We start from the raw sequence: 7,313 nt of genomic DNA, 5'->3' as shown, positions 1-7,313 counted from the left end.
TTATTTTTTTAAGGAATAGTTCCTTCTTTGTCCAAAGGCTGTTTCTAGAACTGCAACTTAGTTCATTTCCTCTAAGGTTACATTCCCATTACGAAGAGAAGAGAAATCGACATATTGTAGATTTGAAACACGCATCGCAGATCATTTTACACTAAGAAAAAAAAGCACAGTGGGCAGTGAGATCTCTATAAATCCAATCCACTTTGCAGAAACTGAAGGTCGCTGCATTTTTGATGCAGAGAAATTACAGTGTCAAACACTCACCAAAAACTTATCGTGGGCACACAGTCTAATGTGGCTAAGCTACAATACAAGGCTCAAGGAGTGTCGCTCTTCTTGAAAAAGGAAAAAAAAAGTAATTTCAAAATATTCTTGAAATATCTATGCATTGTATTTTTGCATTACCCACACTAACTTTTTCAGCATTTTCTCGTTTCTAAAAATTGCTGCAGAATTGGTTTGAGAACTTCTATGGAAAGGAGCGCGCAACTTAAGTGTCACCTCCGTCCCCTCTGTCTGCTGCTGCGCCTCTCAAAGACAACATTAACCTTGCCACCATCTCCCGTGTAGGAGAATTCTCCAGCAGGTCCCATGATAGGGGTTAGAACTTATTCTACTTCAGAGCGCACTTCTAAATAAAAAGCCTCTGTTTACTTTCCCTTCAATTGAGCACATGTGGATTTTTAATTTTTTTTAGCCGTCAGGAGTGCGTTTAACTCGACGATTACAGGAAATTGCGCAGATAAAATAGTTTTTATATTCTGAGATATATATTCATTCTCTGCTGAGGATCCTTTTCCAAATGATACTTTGGAGGCAGCCACTTCTGCTTGAAGGAGCAGGAGGTCGCGGCACAATGGAGGTGACTGCGCAGCTGTCCTCAGCGCACTTGTCTGGGTGAGTTTATTGTCTATTGTCCTCGACACCCAGTGTGTCATTCATTACTATTCGGATTGTTCAGAGCTTTTCTGCAGATGCCTTTGGATGTCTGATTAAAAATTGAATATAATTACTCCATTTCCTTGCTTCTTCTCCGTACCTATAGAAATCACTGGGCTGGCTGTATGGTGGAGACACAGGCGGGAATCGTCAGCATATTGTGCGGCTGTATGTAATCACTGGTGCCGGTGCGGGTCTTCTAGATAAGATCGCTGCCGGTGGAAGGAAGGATTAGGGCAGATTCCTATTTACATTCCCCGTTGTGAAAGCTAAACATTACAAAACATTAGCCATATATTTTATTTAGGCTATGTTCACACATTGCATTTTTGCTGCGTTTATTTTCTGCAGCAAAACGTGATCTCTTGCCAGGAGGTTTGTTCAGGATTTTTCTTGCTTTTTTGCTTGTTTTTGCTGCGTTTTTTTCACTGTCCTTTTGTCTCTTTATGCATGTACATAAAGTTCAGTGAAAAAAAAAAATTCATTCCAGTTTTGGCACAAAAAATGCTGAAAAACCTACATTTTTGGTGCATTTTTTCAGCGTTTTTTTCACCACTCATTACTTCCAATGGGTGAAAAAATGCTGAAAAAACGCTGAAAAAAGTGACATGCTTTTTTTAAAAAAAAAAACATGCAAAGCACAAAATCCTGAACAAAAAAAAGCCCAAGATGTGTGCATGAGATTTCGAGAATCTCATAGACTTTGCTAGAACTGTAAAACGCAGCTGAAAATTTGCGGAAAAAGGCACATAAAAAGAAATGCTGAAAGAAAACAAGATGTGTGAACATAGCCTTATATAGCCACATGCACATGGATGCCTGATTTCTAGGAAGATAATCACATTCTTCACTTTCTGCAACATAATAGTACACAGTAATAAGCAGGTCATTCACATGAACCACTATATTAATCATATTGACATTAAATGGGTTGTCCAGCCCTAAAACCACCTCCAAAATGGTTTAAAATTAAAAAGAAGCTCTGTAGTCATTTAATTGATTCCCATCCCTCCCAGTATCCCTTACTGGTTTCCTTTCTTCTTTTTATAAGGGAACATTAGGTGAATATGATCTCTTTTTTTTTTAGACCACTGAGGTCCTGTCTTTTTTTTTAAAGGTGTGGCAGACAGTTGTTTGTTTAGTGTGATGCTTTGATTGATAGGCAACTTTCCACAGTACCAATTAGGTACCAATTAGGGTGGGATATGATTCAGATGTTCGATCCCTTAAGCACAACAGTCAATAGGGACCATAAGTAAAGGGAGGTACTTATTTTCAAACCTAAAATAAAAATTAAAAAAATGGTGGGCAACATAAAATATTATAAGTGCAGAGCACATCAACGTGTATTGGTAACTAGAACATTCATCCAAGAAGAAGAAAAACATTTAGAAAAGATAGCATGTCCAAAAATTATCCAACACATCACTTTATTTTCCACTGTAAATGCAAAGAGGAAACAAATTAAAACACCTAAAATTATATCTCAAATGTTTAAAATATGGTTTTGATGAAAGATTTAAGTCAGTGGCTCCCATGTGAAAATTTATGACATGAAATAAAAACAGAAAGTATAAAAAAAAAAAAAAAAACTGCCATCGTGGTAGCAATAATAACACAAAATAAAACAATGTAAAAAAAATAGAGTATCAACTGAAAACTAACACTCAAAGCATAAATGAAGGTATGTAAGAGGGTGCTAAATATCGGCGGATATCAAGCATTTTAATATAGTGGCGGTGATTTAAGGACTTGACATCAATTGGTATTTAGTACTTGCTTTTACACCAGTATTTATGATTTGAGTTTTTCTGTTGATATTGCCTTAATTAGTTACCTTAATAATAATTTATTTTGAATAAAAATTATAATTTGTTTGACTTGTAATTACATTGTAGTATTATTATTATTATTATTATATTATTATTGTTACAGGATTTCTTTTATAATTTTTGTCATTATTTAATAGAGATCCATATAAGGGTCAATGACAAATATTTGGTCAATACCATGTCATACACATGTATAGTACAATTTTAAATGTTTTTAATATTTTTTTTATGTGTGAAACAAAGTGGTTTGTATTATTTTCTCCATTTTTGTTATTACTAGTGATGAGCGAGCACTAAATTGCTCGGGTACTCGTTCCTTGGGTCGAGCAAATTGGAATACTCGGATGCTCGACCCGAGCAACGAGCCTAATGTAAGTCTATGGGAAACTCGAGCATTTTTCAGGCGGCTCCCCCCAGCGGACTGCAGAGGGCCTAAAAACTGCCCAAATCGATGGGAACAGTGCTCAAATGACATGGGAACAACATGAAGAAGACCCCTGGAAGCATTTCTGACCCCAGGTCACTGCCGTCAACAACGTTGTCAGAGTATTACGCCACTTTTACGGACTCACAATAAAACATACAAAAACAAAACCAAAATGGATTTTTCTGGGAAATATATTAAGGAACATCCTTTCCAGGGAAATGACTTGTATATAAGGCAAAATAAATAACCAAAACCAAAAATACTCCTCCACACCTTGGGCTATGTTCACACTTAGCGTTTTTGATTCGTTTTTGCACTGCTTTCAACAAAGACAAATGTATTCACTGGGAAATGTCATTTTAACATTTTACAACCTTATCTGGCCATGTGGTGTGTGACACATCATCAGACACATGCATACAGTGCTGAAAAGACATGGGAACAGCATGGGGAAGACCTCTGGAAGCATTTCTGACTCCCAGGTCACTGCCTAAAAGTATGGCCATCATAAATGATCCTTGGTGCATGCGAAGATGCCTCCCGCCATGCACCAGTCATTGCAGACTTGCAACAATCACCGTCCATGTCCTTGTCCCAGTGCAGCGTTAAGTTGTCCTTACCCCATTCCTTGGAATGCAAGCGCAAGTATACAGCCAGCCACCCACCCACAGGCTGCAATACTATGCTGCCAATTTTTTGACAGCTGCTTGCACTTGAAATGTGGCCTTTTAGGCTCATGGAGGTGGAAGCTTTTCATAACTTCCTGCCGATGGAGGCTGGGTGTCCATACTCGGTCCCCAGCCGCCACTGTTTCTTCCGGTGTCGTCTCCGGCCTTCCACAAGCATGGGTCCCACAACATTACCTGTGCCCTCCCCAGTGCACTTACTGGGAAGGACCGCCTAACCACAAACACATGGACAGGTGAATGTGGCCAGGGACGGTACGGAGGCAGTCCACAGCTTTTTTTGCTGAGTTGTATTTCACCACAGCCATATTCTTTAGCTTGGTGAAAGGTCTTGGGAAGCCATATCTACCCAGCTGTCATTTCTCCCAGGAAATGGAGTGAAAAACGCAGCACAATTGGACCAGGGTGCACGAGTAGGATCCAAGACCGTAGAATTAATAGTAAAACCTCGGCACACCAATGATTAGGATTTTTTGCTGATTTATTTTAGCAGTCCACATTGGACCTTCATCAGTGTACCACTTGCTAAAGAATGGGGAAGAGGAGGAAGGAGTGAGAGGCGCAGTGTTCCTAGCAGGGAATCCTTAGGCACCGATAGGAGTTGTGTAATAGCCTGGGACACGCGGCTATCAGCGTTGGATACCGCATGTCCCAGGCTATTACACCACTCCTATCGGCGCCTAAGGATTCCCTGTTAGGAACACTGCGCCTCTCACTCCTTCCTCCTCTTCCCCATTCTTTAGCAAGTGGTACACTGATGAAGGTCCAACGTGTGGACCGAAACGTATAAATGTGGACTGCTAAAATAAATCAGCAAAAAATCCTAATCATTGGTGTGCCGAGGTTTTACCATAATTTCTACCAGGAAGTCCTCTAAAGCTGCTTTTACTTGAAATGTGGTCTTTTAGGCTCATGGAGGCGGAACCTTTTCATAACCACATGCAGGCGGCGGCCGGGTGTCCATACTTGGTCCCCAGCCACCACTATTTCTCCCGGTATCGTCTCCGCCTTCCACAAGCACGGGTCCCACAACATTCCCATGCCCTCACACGGACAGGTGGATGTGGCCAGGGACGGTACAGAGCCAGTCCACAGCTTTTTTTGCTGAGAGTTGTATTTAGCTCGGTGAAAGGACTGGCATAGAGGGAAACCGTATCTACTCTAGGTGTCATTTCTCCGTCACCAGGTTCCGCCCATTGTCACACATGACCATGCCTGGCTGTATGTTCAGCGGTGAGAGCCACAGATCAGGCTGCTGTGTTACAGCTTTCAACAACTCTGCAGTGGGAAACCGTATCTACCCTAGGTGTCATTTCTCCCAGGAAGTCCTCTAATGCAGCTTGTTGCAGAAGCAATGGTAGCCCGTTCAACATCAACTCGCACTTGTCGGTGGTGCTTTGACACACAAACATCTTTCTTTGCGCATTTAATTTCATGAATACAGAGTTGGACAATGGCCTGATCTGCAATGCGGTTTAAGAAATAACATGCATAAGCATGTCCGATCCACATTAAAAAAGCAGCCATAGAGTGTCCGGGAACCTTCCCCCACACTTTTCTTAGCCAGGGTTGCTTCTCGGCAGGGTTGGACAGGCCCACCAGAGAACCGGAGACTCCTCCGGTGGGCCCTGGCTTCTCCTTCAGGAGAGTTCATAGTGCCGAGGTGAGGCCACGATGATGATAGAGGCCCCCCATCTGCTTTGTTTTCTGTTACTTGGAATGCAAGCGCAAGTATGCAGCCACCCACCCACCCACAGGCCGCAACACTAAACTGACAGATTTCTGGGCAGCTGCTTCACTTGAAATATGGCCTTTTAGGCTCGTGGAGGCGGAAGCTTTTCATAACCTCATGCCGGCGGAGGCCGGGTGTCCATACTCGGTCCCCAGTCGCCACTGTTTCTCCCGGTGTCGTCTCCGCCTTCCACAAGCACGGGTCCCACAACATTACCCATGCCCTCCCCAGTGCACTTACTGGGAAGGACCGCCTAACCACAAACACGTGGACAGGTGAATGTGGCCAGGGACGGTACAGAGCCAGTCCACAGCTTTTTTTGATGAGAGTTGTATTTAGCTTGGTGAAAGGACTGGCATAGAGGGAAACCGTATCTACTCTAGGTGTCATTTCTCCATCACCAGGTTCCGCCCATTGTCACACATGACAATGCCTGGCTGTATGTTCAGCGGTGAGAGCCACAGATCAGGCTGCTGTGTTACAGCTTTCAACAACTCTGCAGTGCTGGGCGGTTTGTCAATTAAGCATTAAGCATGTTATCTTCAGCACAGCCTGTGGCTGCTTGGCCAAGGCAGTGCTGCAGTGCTGTCAGCTTGTGACTGATGTTATCATTTCGGAGATGGAGGAGGAGGTGCATGAGCTGAATAATGTGATTACATTGTTGTTAAATTGGTGACGCTGTTTTCTATACTAAAGAAAGATCCTATTGTTTGTTTGTTTTTTACGTTTTTTCTTAAGACAAATGCATTCACCGGGAAATGTCATTTTAACATTTTACAACCTTATCTGGCAATGTGGTGTGTGACATATCATCAGACACATCCTGTTTTATTTATGATGGAGGGACTCTGAAAGTCATAAAGCCTATTTTTATAGGGCCAGACGGCCCTTACTATTCTTAAAAGGCCAGCAGTCGGCCCTCGCTATTGTTAGAGAGTCATCAGTCGGCTATGCTTTGTTGTTCCCATTATTACAAGTGGGTCTCCTATACTGTTATTGCGTATCCAGTGACTGCAAGGGATGCCAAAAATTTGGACGCAACCCAATAGCCCTTTGCAGAAACATAGAGGAGGGTCTCAGTAAAAAAAATGTTCCCATTATAAAGGAGCGGGTCTCCTGTAGTGGTAATGCCCATGCTGTGACTGCAAGGGCTGCCAAAATTTGGGAAAAACCCCAATAAGAATTTAAAGACACATAGAGCAGGGCCACAGAAATGACAAATTCCCATTAGAAAGGAGAGAGTCTGCTATACAGTTATAGGGTATGCAGTGAGTCCAACGGCTGACCAATTTTAGGAAAAGGCCCACTAAGAATTTAAAGACACATAGAGCAGGGCCACAGTAACAAGTACGACATGTTCCCATTAGTAAGGAGAGGGTCTGCTATACAGTTATAGGATATGCAGTGAGTCCACGGCTGACCAATTTTAGGAAAAATCCCACTAAGAATTTAAAGACACATAGAGCAGGGCCACAGTAACGACAAATTCCCATTAGAAAGGAGAGAGTCTGCTATACAGTTATAGGGTATACAGTAAGCCTAAAGGATGATCAATTTTAGGAAAAATCCCACTAAGAATTTAAAGACACACAGAGCAGGGCCACAGTAACAAGTACGACATGTTCCCATTAGAAAGGAGAGGGTCTGCTATACAGTTATAGGGTATGCAGTGAGTCCAACGGCTGACCAATTTTAGG

The 7,313-nt window shown here is 42.3% G+C and overlaps 1 long non-coding RNA gene across 1 annotated transcript in view; it reads left to right on the top strand.

The window, feature by feature from the left end:
• Nucleotides 1-684: 684 nt before the first annotated feature.
• LOC141257992 (uncharacterized) overlaps nt 685-7,313 on the top strand; it is a 56,417-nt gene continuing 49,788 nt past the window's right edge. The window contains exon 1 of the long non-coding RNA XR_012318161.1: nt 685-897. This is a non-coding gene — a long non-coding RNA (uncharacterized lncRNA). The remainder of the gene's footprint in view (nt 898-7,313) is intronic.

The sequence above is a fragment of the Phyllobates terribilis genome, unplaced genomic scaffold (assembly GCF_046119375.1).
Source record: "Phyllobates terribilis strain yellow unplaced genomic scaffold, ASM4611937v1 Scaffold_3__8_contigs__length_932513732, whole genome shotgun sequence".
Classification (NCBI taxonomy): domain Eukaryota; kingdom Metazoa; phylum Chordata; class Amphibia; order Anura; family Dendrobatidae; genus Phyllobates; species Phyllobates terribilis.
The sequence above is the reverse complement of the archived record's forward strand: the minus strand, read 5'-3'. Positions and strand labels throughout refer to the sequence as shown.